The sequence below is a fragment of the Protopterus annectens genome, chromosome 2.part2 (assembly GCF_019279795.1).
Source record: "Protopterus annectens isolate FY-2018-M chromosome 2.part2, PAN1.0, whole genome shotgun sequence".
In the NCBI taxonomy this organism is placed as follows: Eukaryota; Metazoa; Chordata; order Ceratodontiformes; family Protopteridae; genus Protopterus; species Protopterus annectens.
The window spans coordinates 699,074,163-699,096,874 of NC_056730.1; the positions used below are offsets into that span (position 1 = coordinate 699,074,163).

Here is a 22,712-nt window from a genome sequence, read left to right on the forward strand (position 1 = left end):
TGAGTGAGAGTGTGTGTTTGTGTGATGTATTTGTGTGTGGGTGGGTGTGTGTGTGTGCACGTACATTTGAAAAATATAATAATCACTAATTTTATCTGGGCACACACACATATTGGGTCACATTCATAAAACTTCTAGCTAACAGTACAAAGACAGAATAGTTAACAAGCAACACTGCTTCAAAAATAAGATATAAAATGCATCACAGTGTATTTATACTGTCATATCAAGACCCCATCCATAATCACTGCTCCAGGCCCTACCTAGTCTAAAATCACCTTTCCGTATACAAAGATACTTCTGCACCCTCTCTGAAAAATATAATAATCACTAATTTTATCTGGGCACACACACATATTGGGTCACATTCATAAAACTTCTAGCTAAAAGTACAAAGACAGAATAGTTAACAAGCAACACTGTTTCAAAAATAAGATATAAAATGCATCACAGTGTATTCATACTGTCATATCCAGACCCCATCCATAATCACTGCTCCAGGCCCTACCTAGTCTAAAATCACCTTTCTGTATACAAAGATACCTCTGCACCCTATTGTAAAGGAGGTGTTCTGATGTCTATTATCTCACACTATTGGCCCACATGAAATAAATCATACTTATGTATTTATGATTGCACTTTATACTGTTGATTCCTAGATGTTTCACGTCAGCTCAGCACTCTACATACACACATATAGCTATGTGCATATATATACATATAGATATATATATATATATATATATGTATATATATATATATATATATACATATATATGTATATATATATATATATATATATATATATATATATATATATATATATATATATATATATATATGTATATATATATATATATATATATTTAGGTGTTTGTGCATACCTCCTGTTTCTCTTTCTAAAGAAGCACATTGGCATGGCAGCAAACAGTTGATTTCTAGCTAGGTTGCCTTTTCTATGCAGTTTTAATTTCCTTCCTGTGTCTGCATTGGCTTTCATCAGGTCCTTCTCTTTCCTCCCATATATCAAAGACATGCAGATGAGTGGTATGTTACTCCCCCAAATTGCCCCAGGTGTATGTACAGTGTCAATTTACATGTGCCATTTGAGTTGTGATGGACTTGCATCCCTTCAGAAATTGTTATCCAATTTGTGTTCTTTGTTGCTCAAATCAGAAATGTCAGCATTCACCAATCATTTAAGTTTTAGCAAATAGGTGATCTTTATTAATAACAACATGGCCACTTACCATAAAGTTGTTGTTTGTCTTTTCCCAATTAGGGGTCGCCACAGCAGAACTCCAGTCCACTAATGATTGGCAGTCAAGTTTTATGGTGCCAAGTTGCCAGCCCAACACCCAACCTTCAGCAAAGGAACACCCATTCATACATGTCTTTCAGAGGAAGCCACTCAACTGCAGGGAGGACATGCAGACTCCACACAGAAGGCACTTCGGCTAAGAATCGAACAGGAGAACCTCTTGCTGCGAGGCAACAACACTACCACTGTACCACCATGACTTAACAGCCACTTACCATAAAGCATGCTAACATTTCAGCATCCCACAGCCAAATGACCGCAGCTTAGAAACTGCAACTCATTATAAAATAAGTTGCTTCATAAAAGTCTATACCATACATGACTATTTATACAGGAACACAATGTATACAACCATTTTATCAGCTTCGTACAATGTTTCATGACATCTCCCCTGTTTACAAGAAAATATAAATTACAAAGTATGATGATGCACAACTGATGCACCACACATTCAACACACTGATGCTTCAAGAGCATATAGATGTCTCATGTAAACAACACATTTACTTATGAAACACTACAGGGATGTTAAGAAGGAGGGATTGGAGTAATGGTTAGGGTCTTTACCCCAAAAATGCAAGGTACATGGTTTGATTCTGGGCTTGTAATAATCTGCAAACTGATAATCAGTATTTGTTTAAGCTTTCTAGACTTTGAGTCATTATAGGTCTTGTCACCATTATGCTTTGCACATAGACGGCAACATCATCTCAGGTATTTGACAATGGTTGGTCACATATATGATTTCTGGATAACACATGCAGTAAATATTTGTTTTCTGTGTACATGGTCTGCCTTGGCATTTGCCCTTCTCAGTCTCATTAACACTCTCTTGTACCTTGGTGGCACTTTGTCTAAGTCATATGAATTCATTAATGTAATTAGAAGTTTATGGTCAGTCTGGATCTGGAAACTTCTGAACCCTACTAGATGTCTGAAGTATTCTTCACATACCTATGCACTTGCAAGGCATTTTTTTTCAGTCTGCAAATATTTTTTTTCTGTATGTGGTGACATTCTGGAATATTAATTTCCAAAAACATACCCCACTCCACAAGCTGTCGCACAACTAAACTCAATGATGCAGCAGGAATAGGAAAAGTAAAAAAAAATATTTCCAAATAGTCGTTGAGTGCTTGGTGCACTTATGTTTGTGCGACATGGGATTTGTATGGAAAAATTGACTGAGTGTAACAGAATATTTAATTCTGTGTATAGATTCTGAAGAAGTCTATTATAAGATGCTCACTATTTGTTCAAAAATATATATATATATTTTTTTATTTTTTCTATCCCTAGTGCATCGAGTTCATGTGTAACAGCTTGTTGAGTGGTGCATGTTTTTGGAAATTACTGGTTTGTTCATAGTGCTACAGTGGCTGTGTGGTTCTTGGATAACATTCTAGAACAACGGACAATAGGACATAACATTTTGTTCATCTATTTGGAGTAGTGCCACACCTAGGCTATAGCTACTATCATCTACATTCTCTGCTGTCTGTTTACTAACATCACAGTATGCTTGCAGTGGAGCTATTGTTAGGATTTCTTTGATTTTACTAAGTGCTTGGGCTTGAGCATGTCTCCAGGACCATGTTACATTTTTAACAAATCGGTTACAGGACAAACCACTGTAGAAAGATCTGGTACAAACTTAACCTAAATAATTAGTTATACCTAGGGCATGTCTTAACTCATTCACACAAGATGGATTTTGTTATCTTGGCTATTATTCTGACATTGCTTGCATCTGGTTTGATACCACTAAAACTTTCTTGGTGTCAACAGTACAAAAGCTCTGTTTTTCTAAAACAACATTTGTCTTTCTTTAGCATTAGCCGAGAATTGTGATAGCCTGCAGCCTGCAATACTGCCTCTGACCTCAGATCATGAACTTTTTCTGAACCTAACACTAGGATGTCATAACAATAACAACACCAATATACTGTATGTAGTCATTTTAGTAGCTTTATACCAATTATCATTACATATAGTAACCTCTTTCAGATCATCAACATGTATTTCATCATACTTTCTATTACGTGGTGAGAAGTATCGTGTAAAGAATTTTTTTTCAGAATTGTCTTTATTTCCTTGTCTCTTTTGAAGTCCAGTATTTAATTTGATAATCATAAATTGATAATCCTCTGAAAATAAAAGACATTTATAGATTTATACTAAGCCAACAGCATTCCAACCACTGCAGGCTTGGCCAACAATGTCATAGGAAAAGAACCGTTGAAGGTGAGCTAATAGTTCATCAGATGATGATGGTGACAGGATAGATGTAGAATATTTTTAGGTTGAATTATGCCAGAGGGATGGCAAATAAAAATAAGTTTGAGCAAAAGGAGGAAAAGGAAACTGGAGAAGAAATAATGAGGACTGAAATGTGATAATGTTTAGTTTGGCAGTTAGAAGTTTTAGCCAGTGACTTCTGGACTGAATTTACAGTAAACATTCCATTCATCTAAATGGAGGTTGGAATAATTGCTAATTAGGGAGGTTGGAATAATGGTTAAGGTACTTGCCTTACAGCTATAAGATGCAGTGTTTGATTCTCACATGGGGTAACTTGCTCGGCTTAAAATAATCCACAAAGGTAGCTAGCCAAGTACTACTAAGTGTAAATATTGATAGTGTTTCCCACTTTGTATACATAGGTGAAGCTCACTCCATAGTAAAGAGAATTGCTGGGTGATGATTTTATCCCTAAATTGGGACTTCTTAATATTTTTGGAGTAGGAGTAGGTCTTTGGAAAGGGGAATAACTGGGGAGATTTCTTTTCAAGGAAAATGAAAAGCAGTGTTAGCTACAGTGAAATGTGTTCCATTAGCTTGAATTTTCTAAGTACTGATATAAATGTTATTTATTTATTTATCTATTTTGCTGCAGAAGTCAACACTAGAGCTTCTTTTTCAATTTGAAATGATTTTTTTCTCTGTAGGAGAGAGGGGTCGACAAACATAAACAATCAGCTGCTCTTCAACAAAAGGAGTTGCACATTGAAACACAGCTCCCATGTCATATACAGAAGCATTACATGCTGCAAAGTAAGTGACTGGCTTTGGCCTTAATATACCAGCATTTTGAAACATGTTAACAATTCTTTACACGTATTCCTAATGTTTCACTCCCAATGCAAACTGTTCCTTTTGCACACTGTGCAGAGATGCTATTATTGTATACTCTGCTTAAGCATAAACGTTTCATAGTAGTTTACTAAATGTAGAAACATTTTGTAATTGTTTCATACAAATGAGAGCACGGTGTTTGATGAACTGTTTTTACCTTTTCAACCAATGGTTAAATCCCATGTTTTTTTTTTTTAATTTGTCCAACACATGCTCTAAATATTCTGTCTGTGACTTGCCAAACTGATGCTTAGACTTTTTACTCTCATTCCATCCTCTTCCAGCTCTGCTGTAATCTTAATAAGTTATAGAGGTGTCCATTTTCCATTTTCCTAGTGCCCAGAATATCAACTATATACCCTACCATATTTGAATCATTCAACAATTTTCCATAATTCTTTGGAAAATGGGAGGTGAGGAAAGCGTCATAAATAGATGTCAGTTACACATAAGCAAAACTAGCTACACTGTTATTGGTACTTCTTTTTTGTCATTGTCTAGTATTAGATAACATTTTAAACCAGTTTCTAATAACACAGTTCTACCACTCAATGTGTTTATTAATGCAGCTAATTTCTGAAATTGCTATTTCTCCATATCAGTAGCTTAGAACAACACTGACTCACTTTGTTGCTGTAACAGTAAGTTTAGCTCATTCACTATGATTCCCAGGACTAGTAATATTTGTTTTTTCTGGTGTGTCTTTCTGCCATTTCCAGTTTTTGTAATGGTAGAAGAAGATTCTTATAGAACTTTAGAAAGTCATTTAGATTCATCATAATGGTAGCTTTCACACATACACAGCGCTAGTTCCTTTTAAAACATTTTAGCATGCCTTCAAGTATTTCCTCCAGTGGCATAATTCATCTGATATAGTATGAGTCACAAACCTTATCCTTTTATAGGATAATGCAGGCATTTGTAACTAATCATAACCAGTTCTTCCCCTACAGAATTAGTTCTTTCTTCCCCAGAACTAACGACAAATAGGTTTATAGGTTAGCTGCCCTTGTGGGCCATTTTAAGCCTAGCCAGTTCATATGTTTATAGGTAAGTACTAGGCTAGCTGCCCTTGTGGGCCATTTTAAGCCTAGCCAGTTCATATGTTCATAGGTAAGTACTAGGCTAACTGCCCTTGTGGGCCATTTTAAGCCTAGCCAGTTCATATGTTCATAGGTAAGTACTAGGCTATCTGCCCTTGTGGGCCATTTTAAGCCTAGCCAGTTCATATGTTTATAGGTAAGTACTAGGTAACTGCCCTTGTGGGCCATTTTAAGCCTAGCTAATTTCCATTTTTGTGCTCAAAGTAACCTAAGCCATTTGGTTATAGATTGGCCTTACCCATCCCATGATCAATACTTATATATCACCCCTAATGAGAATAACTGAGATCATAACATAGATAATTTGAATGGACCCATGCATGGGATAAAGCAATTAGGAGCTGCCTCTATCCATTTGTAGTACAGGGAGCAGTAGTCCTGGTGTAAATTGTCTGTTTCTCATTCATATATGTAAGTTGTACTTGAATATAGACAGAAGTAAACTTTGTTTTATGCAGATGGGGTGTCTGTTCCTTAGCAGTGGTATCTCTGCAAGATATACCTGTCCCTCCAAACCATTCTGTTGATGTTGCAGAAGAGGTTTAGATCCCTAGACCAAGTATTTCTAATGCCATTTGACTTGCTGAAGTGCAGTAAATCCATCAATAATGGGTCGGAGGATGCCTTGTATGCCAGACATTGGCTACCTCTTAGCAGTCCATAGGATACCTAGTATAGTGACAGGGATTTCAGTCAGTCCACATAGAACATGTTGTTTAGGCATTTTATCCTTTTAGTTAGGTATCTCTGTGAGTGTTCAAGTTGCTGCATGCATCTGGACAGATATATGCCAAAGGGAGCATTATATGCAATGGTTGGCCTAATGAGGGCTGAGTAAAGGGGGGCAATGACATTCTTAGATCTAGACACAATCCCTTTGTTTATAAATTGTGCAATATAGAATGGCTCTCTTACCATTGTGGACACATGTTGGTCAAAAGAAAGGTCACTGTTCCCATAAGTTCACAAATCCCAAACAAATGGGTCAACTCTTAGGAGCATAGTGTGGTAGTTCCCTGGGACAAATGACTTCCCAAAGAATACAGCAATGCATTTTGTGGCATTTAGTTTCAGTCCATGATTTTGGTAACATTTAATTATTTGGGACAAACCTTCCAGCAGGATGGCTAAATCATTTGGATATTCAGTGACTGCTCCTAGCTTGCAGTCATCTGCAAACTTAGTCAGCCAGAGACTCTTTGGTATTGGCTTTTACTTTAGAAAAGTAGATGCAAAACAGGAGAGGTCACAGCACAGAACCCTGAGGGACTCCAGCGGTGACTGGTCTCTTTGTGGAGGTACCTTCCCCTATTTTGATTATGTGCATCCTATCTGTGAGCCAGCTGGCAATCCAGCAGGTCATATAGGGGTTTATTCCCATCTTTGTTAGCTTTTCTGCTATGCCTGAGTAAGAAATGTTGTCAAAAGCATTGAGCAGGTTGAGATATGCAGTGTATATTGTTGTGCCTTCATCTACTGCTTTAGTGACCTTTTCAAAAAAATCCACAAGGCTAAGTAAGCATGACCTGCCCTTGACAAATCCAAACCGAGATGGGTCCAGTGTTTGGAGGTTCCCTATGTTCTGCTTGATTAGTTCCATGGTAGGTTTTTCCATGGCTTTGTATATGAGACTGGTCAGACTTCTGGGTCTGTAATTGCCTGTATCTGCGGAGGGTCTTCCCTTATGCAGGGAATGACTGTAGCTGTTCTCCATTTGCAGGGGAATGAGGGACATAGCAAGTTATGAAAATACGCAAGAAATGGTGCAAGATGGTCCCATATTAGTAAGGACAAGATTCAAGATGTTATTCTCCTAATGGGTACTCTGACTAATTATTCCAAGGCATTTGTATAGACAAAATCCAGTTCTCCATTCACTCGGTACAAAACCTGTACAGAGGCTGAGACTCAACAGCATTGTTAGGGATTTGGCTAAATCATGCTTCATGTTCATTAAGATGCATCCAAGGATATTGTCAGAACCCAGTGATGCAGCATTTTTGGCTTTTAAGAGTACTTTTAGGACTTGGTCATGTGTGATAGCTGGAGCCAAGTCAATTTCTGGTATATATTCAGGGACAGATGGAGGGGGGAGAGGGGTAACGTTAGAACTAAATTTATCAGCCAGTAAGTTCGCTCTACCGTCATGTTTTGATAGGTAACATCGCTCATAATCAGCTTAGCCCATTATTGTATTCTGCTTTTGAGATTACAAACATAACTAAAAAAATGCCTTGTGATTGATTTTGTCTTGTACAGTTATTTTATCCTCATCCTTTTTTTTTTGGGAGAGGGATTTTATTGAGCTACTGATTTGTTTGTTTATTTCAGTGACAAAGGGCTCTAACACTCTGGGAATTACTCTTCTTATTTTTGGTCATACTTTTCCTTTTATTACAAAGCTTGTTGACATTATAGTTCTACCATGTGTATTTGTTTCTGAGGTTTGCCCTCCACTTGTTCCTATGGGGGACAGCTGCATCAGGATGCTCTCATATTAATAAGGACAAGATCAAAGATATTATTTCTCCTAGTGGGTACTCTGGCTAATTATTCCAAGGCATTTGTATTGACAAAGTCCAGGAATCTCTACTTTAGATCACCTATGAAAATGGCATTGTGATTAATATTGAGTGATTCTAGTGCCTGTAGACAGGTGCTGTGCCTTTCTTGTGTCATAGAGGGAGTTGTATAGCTAGCTTATATGTGATACAGAACTTTTCTGATACTTACTTGGACATGAAGAAGCTCTAGTGCATCATCCTGCTTTGCCAGCCTTGATGTTAGTCTCTTCTGGATGTAGATTTAAACATGGCCACCTTTTATCTCCTCCTGCACTGTAGCTGATCTAAACACATGGAAGGTTATGTTCCTGCACAGCCAGAGTGCTCTGTGCCATTTTAAACCATGTCTCGGTCACTACTCAGATGTCAATGTCTTCCAGGGTGAGAAGGGCATGTAGGGGGTGGAGTTTCTTGTTCAGGCTCCTAGCATTGATTAGTAACACCTTCATATTTTCCTTTGCTAGTTTTATTATGTTGGTAAGTTTATTAGGTTAGCATTTCCCAAAAAAAAGCAATACGAGGATGGACAATGCCTTTGATAATAATCACAACCCTAGAGGGGACAGATGTAGGACATCCCTGGTGAGGCAGCATGATCTTATCCTCCCGGGTTGAAAAGTATTAGACACCCTTTAAATAACAACAAAAGCTAAACCAATTATCAAAGTCAATTATTTTTTGTTCATATTGCAGCATCATCCTCGAAGAAGCTAAAATGCTGCTCCACGCTTGGATCATACCTGCCTTGGACACATAGTCTGAGAGATCCATCACGTCTGTCTTCATATAGTCCAGGGAAGTACACCTCAAGTCATTGATACCAGCATGAACTATAACAGAGTGATACTGGTACTTGTTGTTCAAGGACCTGAGTGCATGTGTTATCTGATGGATCCTGGCACCAGACAAGTTACTAACCATCACTCTTTCCTGGCTCACTCTGGTAAGAGGCACATCTGTATGTCTTACAATGGAGTCTTCTATAACAACAATGTTTGGCTGGGTTGATTCCTGCTTTATGGGTTCAGCATCTATGATTTTGGGACTCTGTGATATGTGAGAAAGTAGGCTTAATTTGCTGAGTGTGCTTTGTACCTGTATTGTATTTTGGAGGGCTTTGAGGATTAGGCAAGTTAATATTTAGAACCTCAGTATTTGATGGATTATGTGTATTGTGATGGCCTTGGAGAGGTGTAATGTGTGGCGTACTACTGATGTTTTTGGTGTTTTAAGTTGACTGTGCTCAAGATTTTTGCCTCGAAAGGACATTATGTATGTATATCTGTCACTGTGTTATGCTGTGTGAGTAAAATATGATCATCAGACAGAATGAGACGATATTTAAGATATCCATCTCAATCAGGCTGTCTAGAGACATTATGGGGATAGGTGGTCCATGTTACAGACAGGAATGGTTCTGGGGCAAGGTAACTATAACTGCTTGGAGTTGGATTTATTCTGATGTTTAGATGGACTTGCTACTGAGTATTTAAATTTCAATACAAAACAATTAACCCAGGAAACCTTCTGCTATCAGCGAAAACGAGTAAACTAATTACAGTACAAAACTCACTAAATTGATACTAAAATCAGTGCAAACAGTACTGTACACTCAATATTAAGCAAGTTTAGCAAAGATCTTTTAGCCTAAGTAGTTTAAAGAGAAATACTTTGCAAAATGATACTTATATGATTATTGTCAACAGCCAATAAATGGGAAGAGGGAGGAAAATTATGTTGCCAAATTATCATAAGGGGCAAACAACAATAGATACATTGGGTTTAAGAACACAACTACAACAGGGTGGGTGGGAGGAAAAAAACAATCAGACCCTTAGTTATGAAGTAACTAGCCTGTAACTACCTTAATGCAAAGACATGTCTTTAACTAGCCTGACATACACTCAGTACATAAGAATAAAATTAAGGGTTAGTACCAACTGTTAGAGCACTTAAGCAGAAAATGCATTGCAGTTATGTACTGGAATTACTAATATAGACTTAAAGACCTTAGCTAAAGCAGGTACAGACTGTTAAAATGATCAATCAATTCAAGAAATGAACACTTATCTTTCTTCAGTATGTAATAGGACAAAAGAGAGCTAACAAATGCTCTCTTTTGCTTTTCAAAGCATAATGAAGCCACAGCATGACCTAATACTTACAACATTTCTACATTATATTTTTAAAGTTTAACTTTGGTGGCATGTAATAATTTCTTTGGAAATGTTGCCTGTACTTCCGAGATGTAATTGACTCTGCTCCTCCTGTTTCATTCTGCATTTCAATTTTTATCATTTACCAGAAAACCATATATGAGTCTTTTCCTTCATTATTTGATGGTAAAAGAAACATTTACTAGTTATGCGAAAAACATTATTAATTCTTGTTACTTCTCTCTCTCGCTATATATATATATATATATATATATATATATATATATATAGTTTACTATCACATGTTCATTTGTCTGTTAGACGTACGAGCTATGTGCAAAATCCATATAGCAGAACTGTTTGGGTGAGCACCACAATGTCGAAGCTGACAAGAGTGAATGGCTGCTGTTGTCACTCCAGCATTGTGGTGCAGATTGCACTATAGTAGGGTTGGGGAAATGTACCCTTACCCTCACTGTAGTGCGATCCTGGAGTGTGCATATGTATATATATATATATATATATATATATATATATATATATATATATATATATATATATAAGTAGGGGCGGGGGTGCAGCTGTAGTATGTTGGATGGGTAGGAGCATTTTAGTGTAGTCGACATTTTCAAAATTTGACTGCACTGAAAAGCTCAGATCGACATTTACACTGTTCGGTGTACAGATTTCAACATTTGGTTCGACATCTGTACATTCAAATAATGTTATGTCAAACATTTGATAGTAAACCTATATATATATATATATATATATATATATATATATATATATATATATATATATATATATATATATATATATATATATATATATATATATATATATATATGTGTGTGTGTGTTTGTAGGTTCACAGGTAGGTACTAGGCTATCGGCCCAAGGGCCTATATAAGCCTAGCCAACAAGTTTCCCTGGCTTACACCACCTAAGAATGTTATTTTCCTGTGCCACTGTCAAGCAGAGACACAGAAGTGATCCCCAGGGTGTATTTCCTATTTTCCATCCACTCATCAAGATTTTTCTTGAAGAGTGCTAATGAAGAACTTTGCTTGACATAGATGGGTAGCCTGTTCCAGAGTACGGGAAGTCTCTGGGACAGAAATCTATCCCTCCAGCATGTCCTGTTAATTGTGGTGACAAGGTTTAGGTCCCTAGAGTGTGTAGCTCGGAGGGATTGGGATTTCTTTAGATGTAGCATGTCCAACAGCTCTGGGTTTGACATAGCTTTATATGTTAGGCAGAGATCACCTCAGAGTAGGCAATAGGCTATGGAGTAAAGCTGACATTTTTTGAGGCAGTCAGTGTAGGGCATTTGTTTGAGGACAGTAATCCTCTTTGTGAGGTACTTCTGTGGCCTTTCCAGCTGCTGTAGATGTCTTGTGAGGTGCATTCCAAAAGGGGTGTTGTACTCTATAATGGGTCTAATGAGTGTCGAGTAGAGGGGAACAATGACCTCTTTTTTCCTGGATGAGAACCCTTTTATGATGAGGTGTGCCACGTAGAAGGACTTCCTGACTACTGTGGCAATGTGACTATCAGAGGAGTGACTACTGTCCACCTGGGTCCCAAGGGCTCTTATCACACATTCGGTGTTAAGTAGGTTGTTGCCTATGTGGTAGTTCATGGGTACAGAGTTTTTACCAAAGGGGATGACACTACACTTTTTGGTATTGAGCTTGAGGCCATGGCTCTGACACCAGGCATCTGTCTCAGCGAGGCCCTTCTGTAGGATGTCCACATCATTTGGGGACTTGACTATGGCTTCTAGTTTGCAGTCATCTGCGAACTTCATTAGCCAGAGGCCTTCTGTGTTAGCCTGTACTTCAGAGAAGTACATATCAAACAGGAGAGGTCCCAGGACAGAACCCTGTGGTACTCCACTTGTCATTGCTTTGAGGTCAGATTTGTAGTCTGCAACTTTTACAGTGTGGGTTCTGTCAGTGAGCCATTTTCCAACCCATCTTGTGACGTAGGGATTTATACCTAGTTTAGTGAGTTTAGCTATAATTCCAGAATGGGGGGTGTTGTTGAAAGCCTTTGCGAGGTCAAGATAGGCTTTGTGAACAACCTTACCCTCATCTACGCTATGGTGACTGCCTCAAAGAAGTCAATCAGGTTCAGGAGGCATGATCTGCCTTTCACAAAACCAAACTGGGTGGGATCCAGAGTTTGGAGGTTACCAATGTCTTTGTTTATGAGTTCCATGATGATACGTTCCATGGGCTTGCAGACCAGGCTCATCAGGCTAATAGGTCAATAGTTCCTGGAATCAGTGGTGGCTCCCCCTTTGTGGACTGGGATAACTGTTGCTGTGCACCATTCAGTGGGCACAAAGCTTGATGCAAGGCTATTATTGAACATGGTGCTTAAGTGGGGAGCCAGTTCATTCTGAAGTTCACGTAAAACACAGCCTGGGATGTTGTCCAGTCCCATGGATACTGTGTTTTTGGCTTTAGAGAGTGCAGCTTTTAACTGCATAGTTGTGATTATAGGGACTCTGCATTCTTCCTGTATAGATATGGGCCCTTTAGGGGGTGAGGGGGGGTAACGTTAGCACTGAACCTATCTGCCAGGATGTTGGCAATATCACTTGGTTCTGTAATTTTCGTGCTATTGTGCTGTAACTCAGAGTAGATTTGGGTGTTGCCATTGAGATTCTTGACATAGCTATAGAATGCTTTGTGGCTGCCCTTAGAATTAGTGGCGATTTTGTTTTCATAGCTAGCTTTGGAGGATCTTATAAGGAATCTCAGCTTCTTACTGAGGCTGACCAGGGAGCTCCTCCACTCATGGGATTTTACTCTCTTTTGCAACAGTTTCTTCCTTCTGTTGCACAGTTTGTTTACGGCAGGGGACCACCAGATTGGTTTCCTTTTTTTGGAGGATAGCGTCTTGGTTCTGTTTGGGATAGCACAATCCATGCACTTGTGTAAGTGCTTATAGATTGCATTTCTGTAGGATTCAGTAGTTGTAACTGTATTGTCCATCTGCATGGGTGTCATGAAGTTCACCACTTCTGTCTTAAGAAGCATGAAGTTGGCTTTGTAGAAATGTTTTACCATGGTTTTCTTAATGGGGGGTGGGGGCGAGATGTGGATATCAAGGGTGATTAGCTTATGGTCGGATCGGACCAATGAGGAGTTGACTTCAGGTGTGGAACACCAGTCACTCATGTTGGTAATAACTTGGTCTAGAATATTGTTGCCCCTGGTGGGGGTGTGGATAAGTTGATCCAGGGCATTGGAGTTTCTGAATTCCAGAAAGCGTTGAGCTAAGGAGTTGGTACATGAGTAGTTTTCCCAGTTAATGGTGGGGTAGTTGAAGTCGCCCATTATTAGGGTGTTTGGTTGAACCCTAATATTTTCCAGTACATCAAGAAAAGATGAGTGGGAATCCTGGGGCATGGTGGGGGATCTGTAGCAAGCTACAATTTGGATTGCAGTTTTGCCCAGAGTTAGTTGCACTTGGATAACCTCGGATGCATTATGCTGAGCAACTAGCCTGGAGGTGTGGATATCCTTAATGAATATGGACACACCTCCGCATTTGGTGTTTCGGTCCAGGTTACATGGCCGAAAAGTGTGGTATGAGTTATAGCTTGGCAGTGCATGGGTGCTCTCTGGAGCCTTGTACCAGGTCTCAGTCACTGCACAGATATCGATGTTCGCCATTTTAAGGAGTGCCTCGAGTGAGTGCATTTTGAGATTTAGCCTTCTAGCATTGAGTAGCATTACCCTCAGTTTTTGCTTGCCTGTTCCTGTTACGGTGGTGAATTTGTTATTTGAACCTTGCATAAAAAAGGCACTATAGGGGCAGCAAGAGCCTTAGCCAGTATTTGGAATCCCATGGGCGGCAGGTGCAGGCCATCTGTGGCAAAGCATCGTGGTCTGTCGACCATGTCATCCCAAGCAGACAGATACTGGATCCCCTTAGAATGACACCAGAAGCTTAGCCAGTTGTCGAAGTCAATCATTTTGTCCTTGTACTGTGGTATCATTCTGGGTGATGGCAGAATGCTACTCAGGGCTAGGGTCATACCTGCCTGGGCTACAAGATTGGAGAGCTCTTCCATGTCTCTTTTCATGTAGTCCAGGGAGGTATGTCTCAGGTCATTCACACCAACATGGACAATGACAGAGTCATATTTGTACTTGTTGTGGAGTGACCTAACTGCATGGGTTATGTGGCGGATCCTGGCACCCGACAGGCAGCTGACAGTAACCTTCTCCTTGTTTAGCCTGGTGAGTGGGACATCAGTGTGTCTGACTATAGAGTCACCTATGACTAGTGTGTTGGGTACGTTGTTTTGCCTTATTGGCTGTGGTTGATTGGCACACTGAGTCTGTGGGCTATGTGTCATTTGGGTTGTGTTGGGGGATGGAGGTTGCTTGCGTTTCTGCTTTGGAGGTCTCTGTTACTTAGACAGATTATTATTGAGAGCCTCTGCAAATGTTTTTGTGTTACTATGTGTGGATTTTGGTGGTGTAGATTTAGTGAGACTATGTGATGAGTGTGGTGTGGTGCAAATGTTTACCTTCTCCTCATGACTGTCAAGTTCAGTCTTGGTTGGAGAGAGCTTTACCTCTAGTTTGGCTAGATAAGTGCATCTCTCACAGGTTGTAGTGTTGGGTGGTAGGAGGAACGGGTTGTCTCTGTACATGAGGCAATTTCTACATTGCCTCAAGATGCCCAGATTCATCAGATAGACATGAGAGAACACTGGGAGCTGACCCTTGGACATGCCTGAATAAAAAACTATTTTCCTCTAGATAAGTGAGGAAAGTGAGTATAAGAGCTGTTTTTCACTAAGCAAGTGAGAAAAGTAAGTACAAAAACTGTTTTCCTCTACGTAATGAGGAAGGTTGAGTGCTATAGTAATTAGTAGCTTATTTAGTGCTTGCAAGTTCTGAACAAGTGCTGAGCACAAATAAGCAAATTTAAGTGCTTAAACTAAGAATCTGTATCTACATTAGACGAGTTACAGGACAGAACCAAGTGCAAATGCAGGCTTTCAAATCAGAAAGTTGAGATAGATGGAAGAGATTGCCCAAACGGCCAGTAACTACAATTTCTGGGTCAGAACCACTCCTTATGTGGTAGACAGGTTACCTAGTGCTTACCACTCCCACTGATAAACTAGAAGGCTTCCCTCCAACACAGAAAGGCTTGGGGGGCTCAGAAGCTTACATACAGTCCTGGATACAGCATATCTATATCTGGAACACTAGTTACAGGAAAGGTAGGAAACAGGCTTACAGTTTTTTTTTTTTTTTTTTTACAGAAAAGTAGCAAAAACAGTAGTAAAAACAATTCACATGCAGTGCAAGCTAGCACACTTGTGTATGTAGCAATATTAGACCAAACACAGTTTAAAAAATGCAATTAAATTAAAAAGGACTAAAAGCAAGTGCAGAAAGAGTTTATTAGGTAGAATGTGGTAAAGAGATGGGACTGGGGGAGTATCCCAGATCGAATCTACAGTGGGGCGGGCAAGTGCAAAAGCCACCAAATTTAAACTACAAGCCAAAAATAGGGATGGTGGGACACAAAACAGTTTCAACAGAGATCTAAGCAGCAACTAACAGTACAAACTCTAAAACCAAAAAAATATACTCAGCTCTGTATATCTGCAGATAGATTGGAAAGCAGTCTCTCAGAACACAGGTTCTAGCAATTAAATGCAGGCTGTTACTAACAGGTCGAATTAAGTGATCCTTGAGTTAGATAATACACACACAAGCTGTAAAAAACAGTTATACCAACTGAAGCCACGGCAGAAAATGGGGTGGGGGAAACAGTTTAAACAGAGATCTAAGCAACAACTAACAGTACAAACTCTAAAACCAAAAAAATATACTCAGCTCTGTATATTTGCAGATCGATTGGAAAGCAGTCTGCCAGAACACACGTTCCAGCAATTAAATATATATGTGTATATATATCTATATATATCTATATATATATATATATATATATATATATATATATATATATATATATATATATATATTATATATATTCTTTCATGAAAACTTTTGTAACATTGGACTGCAACTTCCTATAATTGCAGCATGTTGCTTCTAAGATATTTTCCTTTCTTTCATTGTTTCTTTTATTACATAGGTAACTAAATTTCTTACATTTGTGATTTAGTGTATGCCTTCTGACTTTATGAACTACACCAACAGGTAACTTGTGCTACATCAAATGTTTTGTATGTATGCCTGCCATTTCTATATGTAATGCATTTTTTTCTAGTACTTTTGGAAACCTGAAATTTAATATAGTTAATGGCTTCCCCTTGCAAGCCTCTCTGCAAATATGCAAAAACTAATGAATTTATCTTTCAGTACCTCATCTAAATATAAAACAGGCACATAGTTCATTGTATACTTCTTTAAATCAGCAGCATACTGAATCTCAGACTCAACTTCTGACTTTAATAAAGTAAATTGTTTCCTTTGTTATCAATGAATGTGGTTCAAAATACCCTTCATTATTTCAACAGGTTGTAGTTCTTATCCTTTGTTTTTGTGGATTAATCGTCATAACCATTATCATTTTCTAGTAAGGGTGTTGATGGTGGAAAGATGACTAGGGTATATCATACTTCATGGTCCCAAGAAGAAGTCCCCAGTCCATCTTGTGGGTTCACCTGGTACTTCCAATGAAGCTGTGAGATGTATTTCATAGTTTATGTATTTCATAGATTAGTACTAGGCTAGCTGCCCTTGTGGTCCATTTTAAGTCCATTCAATTTCCCTTTCAAAGGTGTAAATCCTCCATGTTGTGAGTGCGAGTTACACACCTTAACCATTATAACAACCCCCAAACCCTAATGGTTTATCTTGGGCTTGAACCCAGGACATTATGCATGCAAAGCAGATGTGATAACCACTATACCACAGAATCTCAATGCCACATATAATCTCTTCAGGTCCTAGGGTTGCCCCAGAGCATCCTTCCAATAACTAGTATACTAGTTGAAGGGGATACTCAGGAACTATCCTTGCAACCAACTCTTCTCAACACAGAGTAAAAGTGGCTATAATCCCAGATCACCTTAGTTTACTGAAATATTTACTTTATTGTGGAGAATAAACCAAGTTATCCTTCAAAAGAGCATAATTTCTACAATCTATATTTATCTGTGATATCATCTTTCCAGTTACTAGTCCAACTACAGTGAACATCATGTCTGTGATGTGTATGTGTCTGTGATGCCTTTGCTTCAGTCATTTCTAAAAGCTTATGACCACAGGTTAAGATGAGGACATATACTGACAGGCAAACTGAGACAGATTCATCCTAAGACTCAGCTCCAACTTCTCTACCTCAGTCCAGTATAATGACTCGAATATTGCCACTGCTGTGTGCTGTGCAGCTCGACTTATCACTCACGCAATCCTCTCTGTCCTCACCCTTGAATAAGACCCTGATATACTTGAACTCCAACATCTGAGGTACTTGATCTCCACCTCAACAACAAAAAGCAATCCACTTTTTTCTGAGAGAAAATTTTGATCTGTAATGCGGAGGAGTTTAGCTGAGGCTAAAAAGAACAAATCACCTGGAATCAGTATATCAGTACATCTCCAAACTGGATACTGTCCAGACATTAGCTGCTTCTTGATGTCATTTCAATGAAAATTACAAGCAGAATGGGAAACAGGAAAATTCCTTGCTGGAGTCCTGTATCTACTTCTAATGCATTTGATTAAATGATAAGATTGTGGACACGGCTCTCATTAGTCAAAAACAAGGAACACATGCCATGCAGCAGTGGTCCTGGGACCCTGCACTGTCGTAGTGCTTCTCATAAGATGTGTCAGGTTTCATGGTCATATGTCATAACCAAATCTACAAAACACCTGTGGATATGCTTAGCACACTTCCATGACCCCTCCAATATCTGCCTAAGGACAAAGAGTTGATGTATTCTACGGTCAAGATAGAAGCCACACTGATTCTTCTGAATCAGAACTTTGATGCATGGATGAAGTGCTTTTTCTTGAATCTTGTTGTGCACTTTTCTACGAAGGCTGAGAAGAGCCATCCCTTCACATCTAGAAACACATCCTCCTGTCTCATTTTTTGAAATGGAGAGCACTAACCTTGCTTGATAATCTAGAGGTACTGTACCAGCTTTCGACACAACATTGAAAAGGATTGTTAGCCATAACTCCTAAAAGATGTTCCATGTCTTGAGCATTTCTGGCTGCACTGAATTATTTCCTGCAGCCTTATCTCATTGGATCTATTTAACTGGTGCATCCACCAAATGTATAAATGTATAAACTGGATCTAGTACAGCCCTCTGCATCTAATGCACATTCACTGGATTTGGGAGTTCCTCAGGGTGTTCTTTTTACTTTTCAAGATTAGCATTTCTCAACTGTTACTGTGAACAACCTGAATAGTATCTCTGCTCCTGCTCCCAAGTCATCAGATGGTTTGCTAGAACTTCTTTGAGATAATATAAAAGTCATTCTCTGTGGCTTTGCTAAACTCCTCCTATGCCCAGACTTTTATTTTACTAAATAACAGAGCTGCTGCCTTCCTGACATGTCATTATTTCTCAGTAAGATCCCTAGATTACCTCTTATAGTACTGCATGGAAGCCTCTTTCTTAAACCTTACAACTTCATTCACCAGTGGTATCTACCTGCTGATTCTAAGTTTGCAATCATCCTTTAGTCACATCTCCAAGTTGTTGCCTCAAATATTGAGGTTTTTAACAGAGTTTTTTTCAGACTTAAAATCTTTGTCCTCTCCAAATTTATGGAAGAAGTTCTTCTGGAGGTGAGAATTTAACTCATCCCATAAAGAAATATCAGATAGGGGTTTTCAGAATACTTTCACTCCATGCTTAGGTTTTCCAGATTTGTCAGGACACAACCCAGGTCACATGGCCTAGTTTATTACCAGATGTTGACCAGATCATAGCTCAGAGCTCTGTTGACCTTAATGCCCAGAAGGTACTTTCCCAGGTCTAAAAGGGCTGCAGTGTGGACTACTAGCCTATTCTCTTAGGTACTTTGCTATCAGATACACTTGTGAGCATATTTGTGTTCAGCAATGATAGTTACTTTGTATTATCCATAACTAGAATTTCAGTCTGAAAGCAATTCACGACTGACATTCAGATCAGGTAACCCAATCACAGCCCTTCTGATACTTCTGTAATTCCCCAACCGAGTATTAAAGTGTCTGTGTAGAACTACAGAATCCATAGGTGGCACCTTATTGAACGCTACATTTACAGTTTCCAAGAAGACATTGCTCTCTGTATCTGTGCAAATCATCATCTCTGACCTGACTGCACTGCTGTCTATGTTGTACTTCACCAGCATTTACAAAGTGTGAATTCACTGAAACATGCCCATCAGTTCACACACACCTCTTCCTAGCTGCTGAACTGAGATATTAAAATGGCAAGTTGTACTATGTTTTTGAACATACAACACAACATACTTTCACCCAACATTTGTGCCCAGAATAAAATCATGAATGAAGTATTGATACAAACAATACATTTCTTCTGTCCAGCTATTTAACTGAGCTTTCACTAAAAATGTTATACTTGGTTTCAGTAATTAAGTTAAATGTGACAAATTTTCCATTTTTTGCACAGCTTTTCAGTACAGTGACTTTTAAGTTAGCACACTTGTTGAGTTTCTGAGCTTAATGAAGAAATCATAGGGCCTACTTTATTAACTCAAACATTCAAAAGTTCAAATGCATAAAGATCGACACATATGCATCAAACTCATAAACATTCAAAAGTTAATAAAGAAAAAAAATACACAGAAAAAAAAAGATGTAGGCAGGGAGGCAAGCCCCCCTGCACCCCCACCACACCCCCCGCTACTTAAATATACCAACTCCGAGATCGCACTACATTGAAGTAAATGGAAATCTCCACCTACGGAGATTTCCATTTACAGTTTTCGATGGCTTGCACTTTTGATGCATATGGTTCGAACCATATGTATTTGCTGTTTTATGCTTTCGCATAAATAAAGTAGACCCGAAATTATATGCATGGTCTGAAATTATATGTATGATCTTAACAGCATTCACAAGCAGAATATTGTTTGCAAAGTTCAACAGCACTCAGAGAGTATTATTTGCTGTACTTGGGTCAGTTTGAGATCACACTGTCCCTTATACTAACCTTTGCTTTATTGGGTTTGACTACTTGTAAATCAGGTTTTTGTCCTTCCTTTACTGGCTTGTATACTTAAGAAAAATTATTAGCTTGACCACATTTCTGGCACTCTCTGTGTAGAGTGGCATGGCATATTTACCATACACTTTAAACAAAACAGCACTTTTTCAGCTGAATGATTTTCATTTTGAACTATCAGTCTTATGCATTACTGAAATGTCTTTGCTGCTTACTCTTAGTAGCATTTCTCACATTATGCTTTGACATTACAGGTATTACTCTGTTTATTTCTATCAAGCGTTAACTTTTATTTTGATTGTGCATATTTCCAAATATTCAAGCTCTTTCATTTGAAAACTGGTTACTCTACTGCTTCACAAACATTCACAGTGTTTTCAAGTGTTACATCCATCTCAGACAAAAGCTTACTTCTCATTCTGTCTTTTCTTGTACCATATACAATTTGATCGTTTAACAATGACCTATGTAAATCACAAGTGTTTAGCTCAGTTCCTTAAACCAGTCACAAGGGTATCAATACACTTTTGCAAACCTTGAAAAACAAATGGCAAATGTATGGCAAGTTCTTTTGTGAGCTTAAATTGTTAAATAACTTAATTACATCACCTCTTACCACAGGAAGAAAGTTGCAGTTTGAAATTCTTTACCATTTTAAAACAACCCAGAAGTGAAATTGTAAAGATTAAACGTTTTTGCTACTTTTTCCAAGCTTCTGACAAGTTACCTTGAAGAACCAGAAATGGCGGCTTTGTGATTTGAAGTACAGAGCTCCAAATGATTATTTAACCACTGTTAAATCGAAGTAGAAAATGAATGTTTAGAAAAGCCCTATTGGCTCACTAAAAAGTCATAATATGCTCCTGGAAAAGTAAAATGTGCGTTATTGTTACCGTTTTTAAGACTGGATATCTCAGAGTGAAGTGCATCAAAGTAAGATGGTGTTTCACTGACTGAACATTGGAATTACAAAGATGTTGAAAAGGGTGCTGCTGTGGTGACTTCTACAATACTGTGGCCACAGTATGTCTTGTTTAGAGGTGAATGCAAGTTCAGGCATTATTCCCTAGTAACGGCAGTTGATATACATAACTAACAGATACTCAGGTGCTACTGAGTAAGCAACATTACTGCATACTGAGACGGCAGCAAGTGTTTAAAGCAAGACATCCTTTGGGCCCTTAGATTTATGGGGTATTAAACACACTCTGCAATAGACATTGCATTGTCAATCTATCTGTCTGTCTGTCTGTCTCACTATAATCTGCTGTTCTGATAACTAAGCAATTGGATAGCCCCAAATTATTTGTTCTCTGCTACAACCCAGCCACAAGGCAAGAGTAAATGCTAGAGAAACATGCAAAGAGACAAACTGGCAAAAGAAAGCAACGTAGCAGACATAATACATGAAAATGAAGTACAAGCAACACACACACACACACACACACATACATATAGACACACACAAGCACACAGGCACTGGCAGTGACTGCATAGTCTGCATATATTCTATATATTTCTGAAGACTTTTTGCTGGGATGTAGAATCATTAGGTAACAAGCTGAATAACATGAAGATAAACTTCTAGATGTTGTGATACTGTCCACCAGGACAGCTGCCCTCTGTTCCCACCTAAGTGACTCAGACTGCTGCACTGTGCCTCATTTGTAATGACCAGGTCTCCCTCCATCACCATTTATTCCTCTTCTCCTTTCAGTTTCAGTTCAGTAACCTTCCTCGCCATAGCTTTCATTGCTTTGCTCAAGAATTATGGACAAAAACAAAAATAAAGGGGGCACAAAGGTGCCACATATTTAAGTTAAAAAGTGTAGTAAACAACATATGCTGCATCAACATGCACATTTTGAACAATAAGTTGTGGGCAACTCTAATGCCTGGCTTCCTCAGTGACTTACCATAAAATACATAAATAGATAAGTACGAGACAAAATCAAGCACGTTTGAGAGGTATACCCTTCACTGCCCAGGTTTCCTCTTTAATTTTCTCACTACTGGAATGTTTTCTTCTTATTTTATAAACTAATTAAAACTTACATTAATGTTACATGTCTAACAATAACTCTTCTTGGTTTCCTGAAAGTTGCCTCTAGAAGACTATTTGGCACAGAGAGTCAAAAACTAGACTATTATAAAACTAAACAATTATAAAAATGTCAATAACTCTGTAGTATAGTCCTTTCAGCTTAGCTAAACAGAAGCAACA

The 22,712-nt window shown here is 38.5% G+C and overlaps 1 protein-coding gene across 2 annotated transcripts in view; it reads left to right on the forward strand.

The window, feature by feature from the left end:
• Positions 1 to 22,712, forward strand: part of LZTS3 (leucine zipper tumor suppressor family member 3) — a 1,582,991-nt gene that overhangs the window by 617,094 nt on the left and 943,185 nt on the right. For both annotated transcript variants that reach the window (XM_044064093.1, XM_044064094.1), the window contains exon 4: positions 4,270 to 4,375. The gene's annotated coding sequence lies outside the window, so the exon portion shown is untranslated. The remainder of the gene's footprint in view (positions 1 to 4,269; positions 4,376 to 22,712) is intronic.